Here is a 22,262-nt window from a genome sequence, read left to right as displayed (position 1 = left end):
AGGTTCGTGGTCTGCACTCTTGTGGGAGGAGAGGCTGGACTCTGCCCTTCTGAGCTGGGAATTTCTGGTTAAAGGCTTATAGTGCCTGCATATTTGAACTGTTTCTTACTGGAATTGGTACACCTTGTTTGCTGTAGCATAGACTAGATCCAGGCCTGCTGAATCTAGCTTTGTTTGTATGCTTGTTTGCTTGTTATTTCCCTGAAACGCTAATTCCACCTAAAACGCGGCTTTTCAGCGCTTCTGTGGATCCCTAGTGACATCTGCATTGCTTACTGTACTTATTTCCTTGTTTCACTTGAAAGAAAGTTACTGTTTGTCATTTTTGCATTTAAGTTACCTGTAACACATTGCATTTAAGTTACCTGGCACTTGCTCACTAAAGCAATTATATAAGTCAGCACTAAAAAATTAAAAGCACTACACCCTCACAAACTCCCCTTGAGTACCTTGTTTCCCATTGGCCCTTTTTTTTCAATTATAAAGGAATTCCCAATACTATTCTAGCATGTCCAAAGGTCACTTGTCAATCTCCTCTCCATTCTAGCTGGTGAATCTGGGAATCCTGAGGCAATGTTACAACTGTCTCATGTACACAGACAACCCTCTCCTCCTCCCAACAAATTCCAACACATGTGAGAGATGCAACCATTTAGCCAAACTGGAGGCTAAGCTCTCTCAACTCAGTACTGGCGAAACCTGTCAGGAGGAGAAGGAAACCACATTCACTACAATTCCAGTCTCACATAGACCTACCACGACAGCAAACCAAACACATAAACACACAAAAACATACTCGGAGGCTCTAAATAAAAATCTGCCTAAGCAGCAGAGACCTCCAAAGCAGACACCCAAGCAACCGCTACCCCAAAACAAAACACGTGCAACACATAGCTCACAAAGCCAGTGTGCCGAACAGTCACAGCCCTTAAGGCTAAATAACACACCTGATACACTTGTAATAGGTGACTCTATCGTCAGGCACACTGACGTCCCGCTCACCAGGCTGAACAAGGAGAAGGTCACGGTGAGCTGCCTGTTGGGCGCTAGGATCCGCCACATAACACAAGCACTCAGGTCACTCCAAGGCAAGTACAAATATGACTCAGCCATTGTCCATGCTGGTGTGAATGACCTGAGATGTACCTCCCTGGACTACATGAAAAGAGACATAGAGGAGCTCCCTGAGCATGTGGCCCAGGCCAGTATGACCCTGACCTTGAGTAGCATCTTACCCTCACCAAGAATGATGCCACAATATGAAGACAAGATGATCAATTTCAACAATTGACTTAAGTATTGGTGTCATTCAAAGGGGATCCAATGCCTGTCAGCCTGGGATGACATGCTCGACAGGCCACGATGCTTCGCTAGGGATGGCTTGCACCTGTCACCCCTGGGCTTTCGGATATTGGCAAAGGCTCTTGCTACCCCCATAGTGCCTTTTTTAGGCAAGGCTCAAAAGACAAACCCACCTCCATAGGTATCACAAGGGATAAGAAACTAAGAGTAATGCTACTCAACGCCAGAAGTCTAAACCTTAAGATGCATGCACTCGAAACTCTCCTTAGCATGGAGAACATCGATATCTGTGCAGTAACAGAAACCTGGTTCAAGGCTCCCGAGAGCACCCCAGCACTACCAGGTTATACCTCAAAACTTGGACTGAACCAGGAAAGGAGGGGGAGTATCAATATTCATCAAAGATACCCACACCTCCAGGTTGGTGGCACAGCATGAAGCATCAGAGACTATCCATGTGCAACTAACAGTGGGTAAAACTGCCTTCCAGTTTATAGCCTGCTACAGACCACCCTCCCAAACCAAGGAACCCCACTCGGCCTTCCTGAGAACACTGGAAAATATGAAGGTCTCTCCAAACACCATTATATTGGGCGACTTCAACTACCCAAACATAGACTGGGAGCATTACTCTAGCTCCAACACCCTAGCTCAAAGGTTCCTAGAATTTATAAACTCAAATGCTATGGAACAACTTGTTACCACTCCCACAAGAGGGGAAAACATACTGGACCTGATCATCACCAACATGGGGACTCTATGCTCCAGACCAGAAGTGTATCCCTCACTGGTAAGATCAGATCATAAACTAATCTCACTGGATATTCACATCCCGACCCCACCCCCTGCAAATAATATTACTAACAAACTTCTCTCACAGCTGATGCTTTGGTACAGAAATTCCCATTTACTAATCCCTTTTAGCCAAGAATATTTTCCTTATAAAATTAGAATATTGTTTGCCATTACTATTCATTACCATCCTTCCATTCTGCCTACAATACACAAATGCTACATATAACTGAAAATAAAATTGCCCAGTTTTCTGTACTGGTAGACACCAAATCACATCATTGCAAAAACTACTTTAGGGTCATAACTGGCTTCAGGTAAAACAATTATCCACTTATCTGATTTCCACATTACTGTACAAGATCCAGGAAAAGGGCTATTGTCCCCCCTCTCAAAACAAAAGTACATTTCACAGAACAAGGTTTGCGACTGAGAAGCAGCCACAATATCAAAATTTTACTCAGCCATCCCCCTTTCAAAACAGCAAATGGAATTCCATGGCTTTTCTAGACTCGGACCATCTGTGTGGAATAAGTAAACTCCTGAAATCAAGTCATAAAATTCCTTATTACTGCATGTTTCAAGGAATTACTTTCTGAGCACCTCTTCTACCAAAACTGACTGTAAATGCTTTAGGGACAATGGCTAAAAAATGCCACCAGATCAGGAACTAAGCACTACCCTGGCTACTAATCTTGTTATTATAAACCCATTAAACAAATTTGTTGCTAGCTATTAGTTATTTTAAATTAATGCTTTTCATTTGCCTTTTGTCTTTTCAATAGTACACTTAACCAATATGTATAATATACATTTTTGAATGCCTTAAGACATAGCATCTGAGTTAGCCCCATATCTATAATGTCTGTTGTTTGCTTGTAATTTACACTTACTGGCAATGTTACTTGGCATCTATTCCTAGGTTGTAGCTAAAAAGGGTCTTCAGGCCAGTCTACCTACCCTGTTAACAAAAAGTAAATAAATAAAAATAAATAAATATGTAAATACATTTCTTGGCAGATATGTCTCAAACACATAATAAATTGGTTTTGAGCAGAGACCCAGTCATAATCCTCTGTATATTTCACAAGATTTCTGGTTTGCCATATACTGTATGTATCTACATTAGATTTAAAGGTACTTACATATTATCGCAACCATTTGCCAAACAACTCGATAATACGTAACTAGTGATAGCTGTTGACAGTTCTCCAGTTTCTAAGAAAGTTTCTCATTAATTTGGACTGAACCATAGACAACTGACTCTTATGTGTGATTTAAATAACAAAATATTTAATTTTGCGTATTAATGCAACCAGGAGCACAGACATTCATAATCCATGGGCAAACAAGTCAACCTGCATTGTGTTAACATTAAGTGCGTGCTTGTAAGTTTTGTGTTCCTTCTGCCTGTAAATATTGTGAAAAGAAACATACATTTGCAGGTTGAGCCTGCAGTGGATGTTGTATTGATTCCTTACTGCTCTGCTCTACCCGGGGAAAGAAGTAAAAGCAAAAAAAAAAAAAAAAAACACAACAAAACAAAGGCCTGCATCACCAAGTAAGGCAGTAAAACATGAGTGACTGTAATGGTAGCAGTATTACCCACACCTATACTACATGTGGGTAACAGTCAACCTGACATCTTCTAAGTGTGGAACAAGTGGTCAAAACATTGGACACCTCCTAACAACTGCAATTTGTTAGCAGAAGATTTCAAACAGGACAAGCGGCTCATTTCCAAGCCATACCACAGTACAGGCAGACTGGGACTAATGTCTCTTTCAAATGATGGCCACTCATTTGCAGCAAAGGCCGCTACCCAGGAAAAGGAATTTTGCTGTTACTCCTCTTCCTACATGTCATAACCAAAGTGACAGAACACGACTTCAGACTTTACACCCCCCTTTTTATTTAAAGAGAAAGTCATTTTCCGATGACATTACCAGTTATACCAACTTACAAACCTGGTTGCAATAATACATAAGTACCGATTTAAACTTAAAGTCGGATTTTTTCTGACATTAACCTGTAGTCTGTTCAGTTCAGCAGGCAATCTGACTCCTGGAAATATATTCATTTTTGTAGATGGAATATCAAATGAAAGATCATCAGACGTTGTTTCCAGAGGATGTACTAGTCTATTCATGTTCAACTGAGTAGATAACGATTTGTTTTTCAAATGAAGAATGCAAATATAAAAAGTGCAGCACAGGTACCATCTCAAAAAATTCTAAACTACGGAATAAAGGGACAGATATTGTAGTATGTCTAATTCTAAACTACTAAATAAAGGGACAGATATTGTAGTATGTCTTTTAACAGTGCATTTTAAAACCAAGTACATAATTAGCACATATTATTGGCTGACTGAAACCTTAGAATTCTTTGCTGAAAAAGAATGATTTTCTAAAGAAATTAAACACATGCATTTCTTTCAAGTCACTGAGGCTTTAATAGGTAAATTTAAGGTATTAAAATAAGCCCATAAATTTCAATAGAAGAAACTGCTGTAATGGGATATGATTTAAATGATAGCTACTGATGCATGTGGGCTCCCTGAAAATAACTAATTAAGCCTTAAACCCTCTAATCACACCATCCAAAGAAAATAGTCACCCATCTCTGCAGAGTGCTGTGATCTTCATATGATACAGCTGTTTCGGATTATCTAGTAGTAATCTGCAAACTTAATCACTGAACAAAAATCATTCTTATGGAACATTTAACAGAATAAAAAAGAAATGACTATAGGATTGCTACATACCTAAAACATCTGTGATGATTTGTGACTTACTACTTCCAGGCCTAGTGAAACATCCCAGTAGTCTGAAATTTCAGTAATTTAAAGTCCTTATACCTGGAGTATATCTCTAAATCTGAAAATTATTCTGTGGTAACTTTTTGAAATATGATTTTATTTTATGAGATTTGCACAGCACAATGTCCAATTATTTCTTGTGAACTAAGTAGTTGTAATTGTAGAACTTATTAGACTTGTAATTATACAAAAGAACCTGTTATTTAATATCTTCAGAAATACAGACTTGTTGATTTTTAATGTTAATTGCTCTGACTGCTTTGTACTAATATGCCAGTGGGGTGGGCAAGTTAACAATAATCTTCAAGTTACCAGTTAAAAAAAAAAAACAAGTTACACCAGTTTTTCAATATGGGACAGTTTAATTTGCCATACCAGAATGGAACTCTAAATTTAAACTTAAAATGAGAGATTTTAGAGGAAAATGAAGATCCCTTTGGTAACACTTTATCAGTAATACCTACACTTGAAGAAGGAGGCGATACCTGTTCCATGTTTTTATATCTGACATTCTTTCTTGGTAGATAACACCTCAGCCTCAATGAAAATTAAAATCAGCTTATTCCATACATTGCTAGACTCCTCCTCTGCACACATGGCATTGGGCTGATACTCCATCAGCTCCAATGACATCCCATCCCATATGTATATACTGTATGCATTCATTTTTAGTTGTGCAGCAGATAGTGCTGTCTCCTCACTGTAAGAGGTTCTCTGGTTCAGTTCTCAGCTGGGATGCCTTCTGAGTGGAGTCTGCATGTTCTCCCTGTGTTTGTGTGTATATTCTCTGGGTGCTCCAGTTTCCTCCCACGTTCCAAAGAATTGAACACTGTAAATTAGCTGTAGGTGTGAGTGTGTGTGTGTGTGTGTGTGTGTGTGTGTGTGTGTGTGTGTGTGTGTGTGTGTGTGTGTGTGTGTGTGTGGTATGGAAATACAACCATTTCAGGGCTAGCCACTTGGCAGTGTGAAATTTAGCTCCAGATGATATGTCACTTTTGTAGTGATACCTTGACCCCATGTGAAAAATGTGAAAAGGGGGTTGTGGATGGATCGATGGATAGATGGATTAATTTCTATCAACAGCATTGCATTCCCTGCCTTTTTACCTTCCTATTCCTCAACTTTTAAGCAGTACAACCACTTGTACTGCTGGTTATAGCTTATCCTTCAAATGTGAAGTCATAAAAATCAAACCTAAGTAAAAAACATCTTCTTAAAGCCCATCTATAGCGTCTCAATGCAATGTAAAAAAGAGGGTAAACAGGGAATATAAATCACACCTCCATAATGCTAAATGATGAGCTCAGAATCTGTGGGTGTGGTTTGTGACATTCCCAGGACAGGATGTGCTCTGTGCTGCATACAGTGTCACATGATGTGTTGGTCTCTGCTCTGTTTTGTCTCTACTCTTTCAACCTTTGAGTATGCCTGATTATACATGTTTGGCAGCATTTTAGCTCCCATTCAGATCCCATTATTCTTTCTGAATCACAGGTGGAAAGCAATCATTCCTTGTACCACAGTAAACTCACTTGTCTGTACACAAGGGGTTCATGAAATCAGGAAAAATTTTAGATAAATTACCACTATTGTAATGTAGAAATTCTGCAGACAAATCCATTTTATCCATGAGATCAAAAAGGCTGCACAATGGCTATCATAAAATACCTTATTTGTCTTGTACTGTTGCCTGTACCTTCAAGTAACCTTAGAAAAGATAATAGGAAGCTATACAATAGAATTTCTATTCCAAATTATCTCTTCTATATTCTGTTTATGCCATAAGGAAATATTTTTTTTTTTAAATTATATTTACGTTACGGGATAAAACACCAATGCAAAAACATGCAGTAGTTTTTATTTATTTTTATATTTACGTACTTAGCTGAGTTGATTTGGTAATAATCTGATGCCAGCATTATTTAGCATGAAATTTATGATCTAGTAACATAATGATATTGTAATCCTATAAATGAAGACAACACTTTATGGACTAAACAAAGACAACCAGCTAATTAGCTGAGAGCGATAGAAAGAGATAGACAAGCAGACAGTGGCAGAGAGACAGAAAGACAAGAAAGACAAATGGAGATATAATCAAACATACTAAAGTCTAATGAGTGTATAACTTTGGAAATGTTAAGAAATTTTCAAGTTATTATGAACACATGCTGTATAAATAAATGCTGCATCTAAGATCAATCTTTCAGTAGAGGTTCTGTCCAATGAAGCTGCCAAAGTCAATGAAAAGTCAAAGAATGAAATTAACACACTATTAAAATACAAACAAAACATATATGCGTTAGCTAAATATCATCACATTTCTTTAACGGTTGTGTGCTAACAGTCTTATATTTATGCGGGTCTGCTACCTTCCATTTAACATTATCCATTTTAATTATGAGAAAAGTGTCTGCAGGAATGAAAATAATACAAGACTAATATAGTGGTATAATCACATGTAAAGCTATGTTTCATCCTTTTCGCAAGTCCATAGTTTCACAGGTAGTTACCAGGCATGTGCTCCAGGAGACCATTAAGGAGCCTAGACCAATTTTCCAAACTCCCCAAAACACTGTCTGCTGAATTACTTGCTCAAGATCACACAGTAGTCAAATAGAAGCTTAGACATTTTGTTTTGCAGTGCAGTCTTGCAGCGGTAGTATTGTCACCTCACAGCAAGAGGTTCTCTGGTTCAGTTCTCAGCTGGAGTGCCTTCTGTGCGGAGTCTGCATGTTCTCCCTGCATTCATGTGGTTTACCTCCAGGTGCTCCGGTTTCCTCCCACATTACAAAGACATGCATCTGGAGCATTTCACCCCGGGTCTCTGCTAAAAATTGGCTTTGTTCCAAGTCAGACTTTCCCGCCAAATAAATAAAATAAATATGAAGTACTTTGAAATGCATGCTGTGACTTTTTTTCCCTAGAGATTTAAGTATGAGCCTAGTGGAGATGGAAATGACCTCATTAATAGGTACAAAGTATTAAAGTATGCAGTTCTTAATGAAAAAATCATGATATGTTTTGTGTGCTTTATTTTCTTGGTGGAAATGCAAAATCTTGCTATTACATCGTGATGGTTTGGACCTTCAATATCTCATTGTCTAAGCCTGTTCATAGACTTCTATATTTCTATGCTATTTGCAGCAACAGACTTTTACATATGAAAAGTGTGTGTGTGTGTGTGTGTGTGTGTGTGTGTGTGTGTGTGTGTGTGTGTGTGTGTGTGTGTGTGTGTGTGTGTGTGTAGCATGAATGTAGGTCTCTATGTATCCTGTTATATACATGCTACAGTATTCAAACTATAATATAAGTAACTGACTGCTCTCTAAAGAACTAACTTTTTGCTGACAACCCAGATAAGCTTGTGATTTGTATAGTATTTCCTGCAGCCTTTTACTCCGTGATTTTGTAATTATAGACAAATGGACCACACAGGTGAATATAAAACAGTGAAACAGAACTGAATTGTGTTAACAATATAAATAGCAGCTTCAGCATCCCAAGACTATACATAAATCAAATGCAGTGGATTGCATTCATGCATGAGAAGGTAATAGTATTCCTTTAAGTGCATCACATAACCTCCACCCTACTGTGTCCTATTTTTTATACATTATATATACATCATTTTTGCAGTTTTGCATTTGTTAGATATTTTCATGTAACTCCATACAGTTGTATTTCCATATGCTGACATTTTGTTAACTATATTGTTACCTTCTGTTTCTGAAATCATGAAAAACATATCTTATTGATTGTATAGTGAGCCTCATGCATTCAAAGGTTGTACATCAATGCTGCTCAGAGTTTGATGTCTAGTACAAACATACAGACTTAAGGATGAATTAATATATGTACAAGGAAATGTCTTTAACAGAGTAGCTGTCACGTCCTGCTGCATGCTGAACTGGCATTTAAATGCAAAATATTTTCAGAAGAGTTCTGAGTGGATTGTTGACATGTACTGCTTGATGTAGATACATAAGTGAAGATTATATGTGACTTTAATGTTTATTTTGCAGTTATTTTCTTTTATGTTTTTGCACATATGGATTTTATTTATGTCTGCACTTGCTCACATGTAGGTTAATGTGTTGATCCAAAACTGATCATTTTCAGACATGATCCAAAAGCAAAGTAAAATACTGATGCAAATTTCCATCAACAAATTCTAATAAAATATGACTTGAGTATATGTAATGGAAATATTTAAGCTTTTTACTTAAGACAGAAATACTATTACTATGTTAGGTATTAGTCAATATATAAAGAAAATTACACATGTTAAGCATTATGCTATATATTTCTTTGCATTATGCATTTTCAATAGATGATATATATTTATTAAGTAGTATGCATTTTCTACTAAGTGATATGTATGTTTATTACTTACACATTTTGCTAAAAGGTGACATCATAAATTTATTATGTATGCATTTTTTCTAATAGGTGACGTTATTAAATTTATTACATTAGGCATTTTTCTTGTAGGTGATGTACTTTTATTACATGTTATACATTTTTCAAATAGGTGACATGTTGAATATTAATTAGTGTAATCAGACCACACATCTATAACAGCAAACTGATTCCCACAGAAGAAACAAAACAGACTCTATCATCATGCAATATCTCTTCAAAAACAGAGAAAATGAATTTACCGCTTTTAACAATGGCATATATTATGCATATATAGCATATCATCACCAGCATAGATATTATAGCATCACAGAAAGACCATCAGAAAATAATATGAAGAGTATAATAATGCCATTACAAAATGTATGCACATAGCTGTGTTGTTAAATGAACTTTCCCAACCCAAGTTATCATTTTTATTTATTTATTTTATTTATTTTTATTTTATTTATTTTAGGAACTACCTCAGCAATAGACAACAGGCAGTACTATGGAATAATAACTTGTCTCCACTCTTACCTGTGATACTTGGTGTACCTCAGGGATCTATACTGGGCCCCCTGCTATTCTTAATTTTTAGGAACAATTTCCACTCAGCTGTAAATAGTTCAAACCTTATCCAATACGTTGACGACTCTACTATAATATGCAGCGCCCCTACCCTAGCAGACTTACACAAAAAAACCCAGGAAAATTTTCACTCAGTCGAAAACTGGCTTATTGAGAATGCCTTGATACTCAACCCCAAACAAACTAAGCTCCTCATATTTCATCCCTCAATCACTACTGCCCCCACCTCCTCCTTTACTATCCACTCAATAAACGGGATCCCTATTTCACCTGACTACCAGACAAAACTTCTAGGTATCACTATTGATAACAAGCTCAAATTTGATGTACACATTAATCTGGCCATAAAAAATAGTAACAAAAAGCTGGGAAGTCTCTACAAGCACAAATCATTCCTGACCCAGAATGCTAGAACTACAATAGCACAAACACACATTCTCTCAACTCTACTGTATGCATCACCAATCCTGACCAACCTATCCAAAACAGAAACCAATAAATTGACCTCCTGCTATAATCAGATAGCCAAATTTGCCAACAACAGCTCCTTTAGAACTCATCACTGCCAAAACCTAAAGCAATTGGGTTGGCTTGAACTACCAAACCTACTAACCTATAACCAGCTGGTTATCACACACAAGCTACTCAATCATCCAAGCTCAACACCTTCATTAAGAAACATAATCCAACAGTATTCATGTCCTAGGCAACTCCGCTCCACAAATAAATTACTGTTAGCAGTTACCATATCTCACAACCATGCTGGTGACTCCCTATATTCATGTTATATAGCCAAAATCTGGAATTCTCTGCCTACATCCATAACCTTAGAAGCATCCCTTTCTAAATTTAAAATAACTCTCAAATCTTACCTCAGCATAAAAGGCTATGTCCCTGTTCCTCACCAGACTAATACTTGTACCACATCTATACTATTGTAATTCTTGGCTTAACAAATACCTCATGTTTTATCCTCATAAAAGTGTATACCACAACTGAAGAATGATGGCATATCTGTGTTATTCTGCACTATGATTTGTTATTTTCAGACTTATTGTCAACTGTACCTCACTGATGCTTAATTCCTTTATGTGTGCCCAACTACATACTTAATGGGCCTAGTTGAAATATGTATCCTTGAATTATCTGTATGCCTGTAAATTGTCTCCTTGGAGCTTTTCTCCCCTGGCCTCCACTGAAAATGGGCATATATCCAGTTGGACTATCCCGATCAACAAATGTAAAATAAATAAAATATATATAAAAGCTAGGATAAATCATAAACAGTGTAATATACATATATATATATATATATATATATATATATATATATATATATATATATATATATATATCTATATATATATATATATATATATCTATAAAACCGGATGCATACATATGCCTGCTACACATACACACACATATGCACAAACATGCACACATACACATTTACACATGCAAAACTGGAGCAATTCAGAACTTAGTTGTTTCACCCACAAAGATGTCTGCAGGATCTGATAGGAAATTGGAGACCTGATGAAAAATAATGCACATGGAAGCAGGAAGGACATGCAAAGTTTGTACAGAAGCATCCTATCCAGGAAGGAGAAAACAGAGAATCAAGAGATTTTTTTCTCCTCATTCCAGAGTCTGTTAACAGACCATTTAAAAGGATTTAAGGCCAACATGCTATGTTTAGACATCACTTCACAACCTTGTTTTTCCATTTTTCACATGTGGTCAGAGTATTGCATCAATGGTGACAATCATGTAGAGCTATACAATCATGTAGAGCTATTGTTTACACCTATCCCTACCACTGTCTACATGTTCATATGGTCCTTTGTTTCAGATGGGCATTCCGAAAGGGTTGAAATTGTCAGTCTTATGAATGACAAGTGTAACGGAACCCCAAATGGAAGGAGCTTTCTGTTCGGGTTTTTAGTTTAGTCCTAGGTCTGTAAGGTTCGTCATCCATGCTGCCCAAGCCTGATGATGTAAATGTCTTCTCCAATGAGAGGCTTAACCTTCCATGAAGGACAGTACTGGATGAAGTGCAGTTTGAAAAGTAAGAAGTAAATTCCTTCTGAAGAAGAGTAATTCAAATAATTAATTATTAATAACAATTAATTAGCCATAGTGCATTTAAAAGCAATTCTTACTGCAGTAAGGAGCAATTACCTAAAAGTAAATGCTGCTTTCTCTAACCCCCTAACCGGGAAAAGACGAAAGAAGAACAAACAAATGCTGCTTTCTCTAAATAGGGACAGTAAAATATTTTCTCCACTACCTGCACAATGAATCTGTATAGAGGAGGTCTGAGTTTGGAACTTGATGCTAGTGAGGTGAATGGCTGCCTATAATCTTAAAGATGATAATTCTTCCACATTTTGGATTGGTGTGTCTTTTCTACTGCAGACAGCACATCAACAGAGTCAGTGGAATGGAGTAACAAGTCTGTTTATGAAACTTAAATAAAATATATATTTTTCATATTGTGAAATATCAAATACTATTAAGAGCAGTAAAATCCCAGGTCCCCAAAGCACAACAACAACAAAAATACTTCCCCCACTCCAAGAAAAGAATTACTGGCTGACATCTGTATGTGTTCCCCTAGTACCTGTATATATATATATATATATATATATATATATATATATATATATATACACATCAAACTCCAGTGTTGCAGTATGTCTATAATAGGGAAAACCTCCTATGCACTTAGTGCTCTAGTAATCTCACTTACCACTCTAGGGTATACAGTTGCATAAAAAGAATTTGTTTCAGTGATGTACCCTCTTGGTGTAGAGTAATATGAACCCTGAAACTCTTATTTTGATGGTTCAGGTTATTTCAGTGGAACTGATTTATTACTTAAATATGTTGTCAGCCATGAATATCCAAAACGATGGATCTGTGAACAGCAACACCCTATGGTGCTGACAAAACTAAAGGAGGAGAAGCATATTTATTTATAAAGGAATGTATTTATTTGTTTTGTTTTCAGCAGATGGAATGTAAAACCAGATCACAATCTATTTTCTGTCACAAATTTTGGAACTGAAAAGTGTATACACAGTTGAATGCCAACTTGTATTGAACTAAACTAAGCTGCTGTAATGTTCTTTCAGTAATGGAGCAAATTCCACCAGGATACTTGAAATGTGTCCTATTATTTTCACAGTAGCTTAAAGCTACACTAACACAATGCAGATAAGATCACCATGTAAAAGGATCCTGTATAAACAATTGTTTTACAACATGCCAACTGCAATCCCAATGATGTAACTTCTTTGAAAAATACTTACCAAGCCAAAAAAAAAAGTTTATTGTTGGAGGAAAGCCACCTGGAGCCTCTCTTGCCCCCTCTTACTTAAAAGCACTAACTCCACAATCATGTCACTTCAGGGAAAGGAAAATACTCTGCAAGGGCACAAATGTACATACATGTACTGCAATCTCGCATACAGCAAACAAAAACAAAAACATCTGTAGACTGCCCTATTCTTGAGTCTGAGATAAGGGAGATTACATTCAATGACATTGAAAACTAGGTTTTCAAAAATATGCTCCACACTACATTATCAATAATGTAGTTTATTAGAATTATGAAGTCCTTGGAGTAAAGATAAAATGTGTAACCATTTGCTCATCTGGGACCATAAGTAAATATGCAAACTCCTGAATATATGACACAATTTCCACATAAAGATCCGTCAAGTGGAACCATGCTCACTAGATCAGCTAAATTTGTTTGTTAATGTTGTTGAGAATTACTGCATTTGCATGACACATAAGCTCATTAGATCAGTTAAATTTGTATGTTAATGCTGTTGATAAATCACTGTATTTGCATGACACCTAGTATTGATAAACCACTGCATTTTCTGCCACATGGTGTTCCACTTTGCAATATGTTCATGTTACTCCCCATCTGTATTCCATTTTCTTTTAACTTGTGGAGCAGTGACATAACTAAGTATGCCTTAATACTGCCATGACAGAAACAGTGGAAGCTACCCAGTGTACCTACTACTAGGTCTGTTATGCTTCACTTATCATTCTTGCCATTTATCTCCATGAGATTCTTATGCAAACAAGTCTACTAACAAGGTCAATTCCAAACACAAGGCAAAGACATAAATAATCTACAATGTCAAAGGACTGTATGATGTAGACTTCTTAAAAGAAAGAACCAGCATCAGATGAACCAAATAAACCTTTATCTCTCAGCCCCAACAAAAAATGCATGAGTGCAAATAAACACACACACACACACACACACACACACACACACACACACACACACACACACACACACACACACACACACACACACGCAGACACGCACACACACACACACACACACACACACACACACACACACACACACGCGCGTGCACACACACACAGAGCATAACCTCAGTTTATGATAGCAAACTAGGTAGATGTCTGGCTAGACTTAGTGTTCCGGATTATTTATTGATTTATGCATTCATGTCTGTTTGCTTGTTTATTTATTGTTTGTTAAATGACTCAGGTTTGGTGTCACAATAAAACAAATGTGCAAGATAAAGAATAGCATTTAAATCAGAAAAAAGTGCCAACAAAATGCATTTCCATACAAGTCTTACTGCTTTCAGTATATGGCTGATCTAGAATTCGGAGACTTGGGAATTCAGAAATTTGGTCTTTGATGAGTTTGCCAAGCTCGTTCTGACTAAGTAGAATAATACAGCTTCAAACAGCCAAACCCTTGCCAGTGGCAGTAATATATGCTCAGTGGAGAATGAGATAATAGTCACATGGTACTCAAAACTCAAGGAAAGAAAAAAAAATATTTCTAAGCACAGGTATTCCCTAACAGGCAATATAACACAGAACAGCATGGCAATTTAAAGTAAAAAGAATCATGTGCATTGTCTATGCACTGGATATGAGTTATAGAACATGCTAGAGAATCCAGATTGCTTTAAGAGGCTAGGAAGGACATCTGCAGGCTTGCTGGAAAATCATACTGCTGATTCTGTTGATATTTCCTATCCATGCTGAAATGAGCTAATTCTAAACACAGCACAGGATTCTCTCTCTCTCTCTCTCTCTCTCTCTCTCTCTCTGTTTTTTGCTGCTTTCACACCACAGACATTGTATGCATTGTCTGTCTTGCTCCTGGGCTGCACTCTTTGATGCCTTTATCGCTAAATGTACAGTGTATAGTAAAGTGACATAAAGTGAGACAGCATCAGATGAAACAGATTAGAAGCCTGTTCTGGTAAGCGGCCAGACTTTTCAGCACAGAGCTGCCATAATGTAATGACATTCTTGGCACCCAGCCATTACTTCATATTTAATTTTATTAGACACACACAGGCTGCATGAATCTCCTAAGTGTGACCAGTAGCAGCCAATCCAGCAAACTACTTGTTTCAAAGAGTATATACAGCACTTAATGGCACTATACAACACAACACATTACTTCAAGCATTTTTTATAAAGATGTTACTGTACATGTTAGCCAAGACAGGCGGGAGTGATCATCACTTATACAAGCAAAGGGTTTTCTCTGACTTCTCAAAGCTTAGTAATCCAATCTGCTGTAAAGTATGGAAATAAATACAATACTACAGCACATTTTTGCAATGAAATGTTGCATTAATTGCTCCCCAGATAAATGCTGATTTTACTATAATAGGGTATTATTGTAGTACTGTTGTAAAACAAAATGCAGATGTAATAGCTACAAATTTCTACAGCAGCATCCTGTACTTTAATATATGTACAAATAAGCAGAGAAAATGTCGAGATACTATATGAGAATACAAAATATTTCAGCTATTTCACAGAATAAAAGAAACTAAATAACTGCTACTTAAAGTACCTTGGTTTTAAAAGTTATTAACTTACCTTTCAGTGGTTACATTGAAGTAACGAGATATAAGGCATATTTGTAAATTGAATTCCTACAAAAGAAAAGGAAGTGTCTTCCACTTGCATCTCTCACTGTCTTCCAGACTGAGTCCTTCCCTCTTCTCATACTTCAGAGTGAGTAGAAAGGCACTTTACACTGTGCGTTTCATTACACTCTCTAAGGCTACACTGAGTAACACTCAGGAATTAGGCAGTGTATTGTGATGTCACATGTATCCTTACTCATTCACACACACACACACACACACACACACACACACACACACACACACACACACACACACACATAAACACATACACACACACCCAGTTTTACAAACTAGGAAGTCAAGCATTCTGTAGATTTGACGATGGTACAGAAATCATTTCCATGTTTCTGCTTGATAGAAGTTGCAGATTTCAAAACAGTACTGGGTTTCTTCAACTTTTACAAACAAGAAAGGATTTATACATCTATATATAAACTCTGGAAAAATAAACAGTAAGTATCCAATATTCTTAGAATGAATTGCAACTAAGGTGTCTCAGACAGGAACATCCAAGTGATTTATTCAACAGTTTGCAATAAAATAAATTGTGTGCATCATTCTCAACAATCCCTGAACATTTATAGGATTATGAAGGCAATACGGCATAAAGCAAAAAAAAAAAAAAAAAGAAGTAAAACATACCAGTAAAAACACCATTTTCTATGACAAAATAAATCCCAGAGAAAGGATGTGCTCTTTGCATACACTCTGAATGACATCTCCTGTAATTCATTAGTTTGTAAATTCCACTGCCAGGTACTAACCCCTAAATAAATATATGCCTATTTTACAGCATTAATCCACAAGCACTCAACCAGAACAGCGAAAATAGGGAAATCGACATTAAGTCTGTAAACCCTAGTAAGACCGCCTCATCACAACCAAGATTCATAAAAATAGTGAATTGTGCAACTTGTACTGCACACCACACCTCCACCAGGTCCACAATCACTTGGGCCAACCTGCCTGTGTGATTAATATATTACAAGGGGTCAGTGATGGGATAGTCCTAGCTAAGATTCTTATTTGCAAGCAGGACTTGCATGATATGACAAAGGGAATCTGTATACCCCCCCCCCCCCCCGTCCCCACACTGTAGTTTCCTCTGTGTAACTATTGTGTAATATTTATGTCTGGGGATATCACCTCCCATCATTTTGTTGTGAATGTTCATATCTAACACCATTCATACTTCTTATAATATAATTATGAAAATGTTTATTATCCATAGTCACCCTTCTTCACCTGCTGATTGCTATAAAAATAAATATTTTTCTACATTTCCACAGTATCATCCCTATCACTTGTAAGCCACTGTAGAACTAAAACTATTTCTTCATCTTCTAATGCATCTACCTCCTGCTCCATCACATAAAAAATAATTAAATACAGAACCCACATTGTTTAAAAATAGTCACCTTTAGTATACCCCCATCCACCTCCCAACCCTTATATGGTGAAAGTGCATTGCTTGTTGTCCAGGACAGTTTCCCTCATAACTCACATACCTTTCAAAATACATCTGCACCTTCCTCCCAATCTTTCCCCATTAGAAATTAAAAATGTATTTGATCATGTTCCACACATTTCCTCCCACCCCATGTAAAACATTATTATATTGCCATTGTACTGGATATTATCTCCTTCCCTTCCCATTCATCTATGACATAAATCAGTGTAGTATTTTCAGCATTAGAAAGAAACACTTTAATAAAACATAACTGGAATGATTCATGCAGAATCTGCTGAGACAATGTATTAGTATTTAATTTACAATATGCCAGATCAACAGAGCATGAACATTTGAAGAAGGTCACCAGACAGGTGTCTAGGATGCCGATGAAAGTGATGGAAAATATTGGTTATGCCCAAACCTGATCCTTCCAAGAGAAGAAGATAGACTGTCACATGGAGGAATGATGCAGGTAACAATGACTATGGGTACATGAACCCTTTAATAATAAAATACACTGGAATGAACAAGGACTTGGAAAGTCTCTCTAGCGGAGCTTCATTGCAAGCAAATACATAAGGAATGCTCACTGCAGTAGAAGTAATAGCAACAGAGCAGGAAAAAGGATCTGCAGTATTGATTATGCCTGGACCAGGAGCAGAGAAGAGCAAGCAAACAGAATACTGAGTTGTATGCTCTGCTGGGAGGGGGGTAGACTTCAGAGACAAAAAATAATGTTCCCACTCTACCAGCTTCATCTGCAGTTTCAATGCATTAAGGTACTCAGTCCTAAATATTGCATGGCATCCATCTTGGAAAGACATACAGGGAAACACAGCATGCTGCTTGTAGAAGGGCTCCAGATGGGTGTGTAGGATGCAAAACAAAAGTGTAAGGAAGAGAAGAGGGGATCCAGATTCAATAGAGACCATAACTGATGGATGGGACATGATATGGGTGCACAAGATAATATGGTGATATTTGATGGTGTCACCTTAAATGGGAGCAATGGGGGGCCCTATATTACCTGTGACCCAGAGGGTGACAGGGTTATCAAGAAACTGAGTACAAAGGATTAGTTCAGATACAACCAGTTTAGCTAGCAGATCTAGGAGACTGTCTCTCTGATACCATCTCTTTGAGAGGAATAAAGATGCCCTATTGAAGTTTCAAGGAGTTTATTCACTTAAGCAGGTAGATGGATGAGTGTTCTTGTTCTGGTCCATCTACCTATTTAGCTGAATAAATGCAGTGTAATTTATGTTGCAGAACAAATGCAGAAATACTGGATCACCATAGCATTTACTCTTTTATTCCTTTTATCTATTCTTCTTTTATGACTTTTATGTCTCCTATATACTTAGCTTTTGTTTAGTAAAGTATTGATGTGTACTGTAAGCAGCTTCAATTAAATGCAATGTGTTCTTTGCTCCCACAAATGGCTGTCATTACCCAGTTACTAATTGATAGCAGCACTGAAGATTTTGAAAGTGTGGTACTTCTAGCTGTGTCCTACTTATTCTTAGTAGAATATTGCTGGTTTTCAGTTTAACATGTTAAGTTTATCATCAATGATTGCTATAAATATTTCTGTAAGGTTCTTGTGTGTTCTAAAAGCCTTGTATTTTCATTTCTTGATAAAACAACCATTCTATAAGGAAATGCTTGATGTTTTTGTTTCAGTGTCTAGCTCAATGCTTGCTTTAATATTTAATTTACTATTTAGTTCCATTTGTTTCCATGTTGAGGCATTTTATTATTCATATTGAATAAATATTAAGGTGGTCTGTGAACCAGTACAAATATGGGTCTGCTGGTGTTGTTACTTCTGTAGCGTATGTTAAAACTGAGTTTAATTTTTGATGGATATCACCTGAATTTAATTATTTTTTTCTAATAGAAACCAGTCCTTGTATTTAATGGTAAATCAGGATGTGTAGAAACCCACTCTGCTACCAGATTCAGTTTTGTAGAGAGAACTTCCAAGATGGCTGCACATTGAGTAACAGCTTACTTTCAGCTCTCCCAATGTGAAAACAGAAACCCAGAAGAGAGAGCCAGTAAACTCATATTTGGGGCAAATTTCAGTAACTGGCTAGCAAGTCCACTGTCTAGATGCCAGCAAAAAAGAAATCCAGAGAACCTGAAAGAAAATCAGTCACAAAAAGTGAGGAAAAAATGCTGACTGGGAAGAATTCTGCAGTTGTTCAACAAAAAACAGTGCACATTCCAGCTTTGGTGCAAGACATGGCTTCCAGTAATCCAGAGGGAAAAATAAGTCAAATGTGCTCAGGTGATTAAAATAAATGAAACACTGATGAAATATATTAACTCAAATAATAAAAGGCTGGAAAAAATGGAAGAAGCTTTAAACAGATGTTCAGATGAGGTAATAAAACTACAAAAATCAGAAGGTGAAATGAAGAAAAGACTGGCTGAATATGCAACTGCTCAAGAGAGATGTTTGAAAAAATAATAGAAAAAAATAATAAAATAGAAAAAAAATAATAGAATTAGAAGACAGAGCACTTAGGGAAAACCTGATATTTTCTTCTATACCAGAGAAGCTGGAAGGAACAGACTGTATTAATTTTATGAAAGCATAAATAAGCAACTGGACTGGTATTCCAAAGCCAGAGTTGTTAATTTAAAATGCACATTGCATGTATGCTCCAAACCTGGCTATGAGAAAAGATGCAATCCTACCAGTAGAAGTTGATTCTGACAAAACTGTGGCAGAAGGACAGAGTAATAAAAGTGGGAGACAGTAGAGTGTCTGTAGAAAATGATTACTCACTGTACGCTAGGCAAAAGTGTTCCACACCAGAGGTCAATTCCTCATTGGTCAGATCCAACCACAAGCTAATCAGCCTAGACATCCACATCCCACCTGCACCCCCAATTAGGGAAACCATCGTCAAAAACTTCTCCAAAGCCAACTTCACATTTCTTAAGACAGAAATGGCAAACTTCATGACACCCATGCAGATGGACAATAGAGGTATGACTGCCGAATCCTACACAGATGCATTTTATAAGCACTTACACGAGTGCATGGATCATGCTATCCCTAATAGAACCAATATGTTATCCTCCAAAAAAAGGAAGCCAATCTGGTGGTCCTCTGCCATAAACAAACTCTACAACAGAAGAAAGAAACTGTTGCAAAAAAGAGTAAAATCCCATGACTGGAGGAACTCCCTGGTCAACCTCAGTAAGAAGCTGAGATCCCTCATAAAATCCTCCAAAGCTAGTTACGAAAACAAAATTGCCACTGACTCTAAAGACAACCACAAAGCATTCTATAGCTATGTCAAGAATCTAAATGGGAACACTCAGATCTGCTCTGAGTTACAGCACACTGGCACTAAATATACAGAACCAACTGATATTGCCAACATCCTAGAAGATAGGTTCAGTGCTAACTTTACACCCCTCTCACCCCCTAGAGGGCCCATCTCTATACCGGAAGAATGCAAAGTTCCTATAATCACAGATGCACAGGTAAAAAACACACTATCCAAAGCCAAGAAAACAACATCCATGGGACCTGACAATATCCCAGGCTGCATTCTACATGAACTACAGAATGAACTGGCGCCCTACCTAAGTACCATGTTCAGTCATAGCTTCACCTCAGGCTTTGTACCCACTGAATGGCGCACCACCACGGTTATCCCACTCCACAAAGGGGGAGCCACGATGGACCCCGGGAACTACTGCCCCATTAGCCTGACGAGCCTGGTCTGCAAGGCCATGGAATGTATCATCGTGGAACTCATAAACAAAGACATTGGTAATCTCCAAACTCTTGACCCTACCCAGTTTGGATTTGTAAAAGGCAGATCATGTCTCCTAAACCTGATTGACTTCTTTGAAGCAGTCACTAAAGCCATAGATGAGGGTAAAATGGTTCACACAGCTTATCTAGATCTTGCCAAGGCTTTCGACACCATCCCCCACTCTGGAATTATAGATAAGCTCACTAAACTAGGTATAAATCCCTATGTCACAAGATGGGTTGCCAACTGGCTCATGGACAGAACCCACACTGTGAAAATAGCGGATTCCAAATCCGGCATCAGACCAGTGACAAGTGGAGCACCACAGGGTTTAGTCCTGGGTCCTCTCCTGTTTGGTATCTACTTCTCTGAAGTGCAGGCCAACACAGAAGGTCTTTGGCTAACAAAGTTTGCAGATGACTGCAAACTAGGAGCCATAATCAAAACTCCTAATGATGTGGACAAACTACAAAAGGGCCTCACTGAGACAGATACCTGGTGTCAAAGCCATGGCCTGAAGCTCAATGCCAAAAAGTGTATTGTCATCCCCTTTGGTAAAAACTCTGTACCCATGAACTACCACATAGCTGGTAGTCTACTTAATGTCGAAAATATGATGAGACCTTGGGGCACAGGTGGACAGTAGTCTCTCCTTTGAAAATCTCATCGCCACAGTGGTCAGGAAATACTTCTACGTGGCTCATCTCATCACAAAAGGATTCTCATCCAGAAAAAAAGAGGTCATTGTTCTCCTCTACTCATCACTCATTAGACCCATTATAGAGTACAACGCCCCTTTTGGTATGTACCTCACAAGACATCTACAACAACTGGAAAGGCCACAGAAATACCTCACAAAGAGGATTACTGGCCTCAAACAGATGCCCTATGCAGACAGTCTAAAAAAACTACAGCTTTACTCCATCGCATATCGCCTAGTCAGGGGCGATCTCTGCCTAACATACAAAGCTATGTCAAACCCAGAGCTGTTGGACATGCTCCACTTAAAGAAATCCCAATCCCTCTGAGCTACATGCTCTAGGGACCTAAATCTTGTCACCACAATAAACAGAACATGCTGGAGGGATAGATTCCTGTCCCACAGACTTCCCATACTCTGGAACAGACTACCTATCTATGTCAAACAGAGCTCC

General features: G+C 37.6%; 1 protein-coding gene across 1 annotated transcript in view; it reads right to left on the bottom strand.

Moving 5' to 3' along the window:
* LOC122793641 (probable G-protein coupled receptor 139) overlaps positions 1-16,026 on the bottom strand; it is an 878,014-nt gene extending 861,988 nt beyond the window's left edge. Inside the window, exon 1 of the mRNA XM_044061851.1 lies at positions 15,821-16,026. The gene's annotated coding sequence lies outside the window, so the exon portion shown is untranslated. The remainder of the gene's footprint in view (positions 1-15,820) is intronic.
* Positions 16,027-22,262: the final 6,236 nt, after the last annotated feature.

This window comes from Protopterus annectens, chromosome 2.part0 (assembly GCF_019279795.1).
Source record: "Protopterus annectens isolate FY-2018-M chromosome 2.part0, PAN1.0, whole genome shotgun sequence".
NCBI classification, from domain to species: Eukaryota; Metazoa; Chordata; order Ceratodontiformes; family Protopteridae; genus Protopterus; species Protopterus annectens.
Note: the sequence above shows the minus strand (reverse complement) of the source record. Positions and strands in the feature narration are given on the sequence as shown.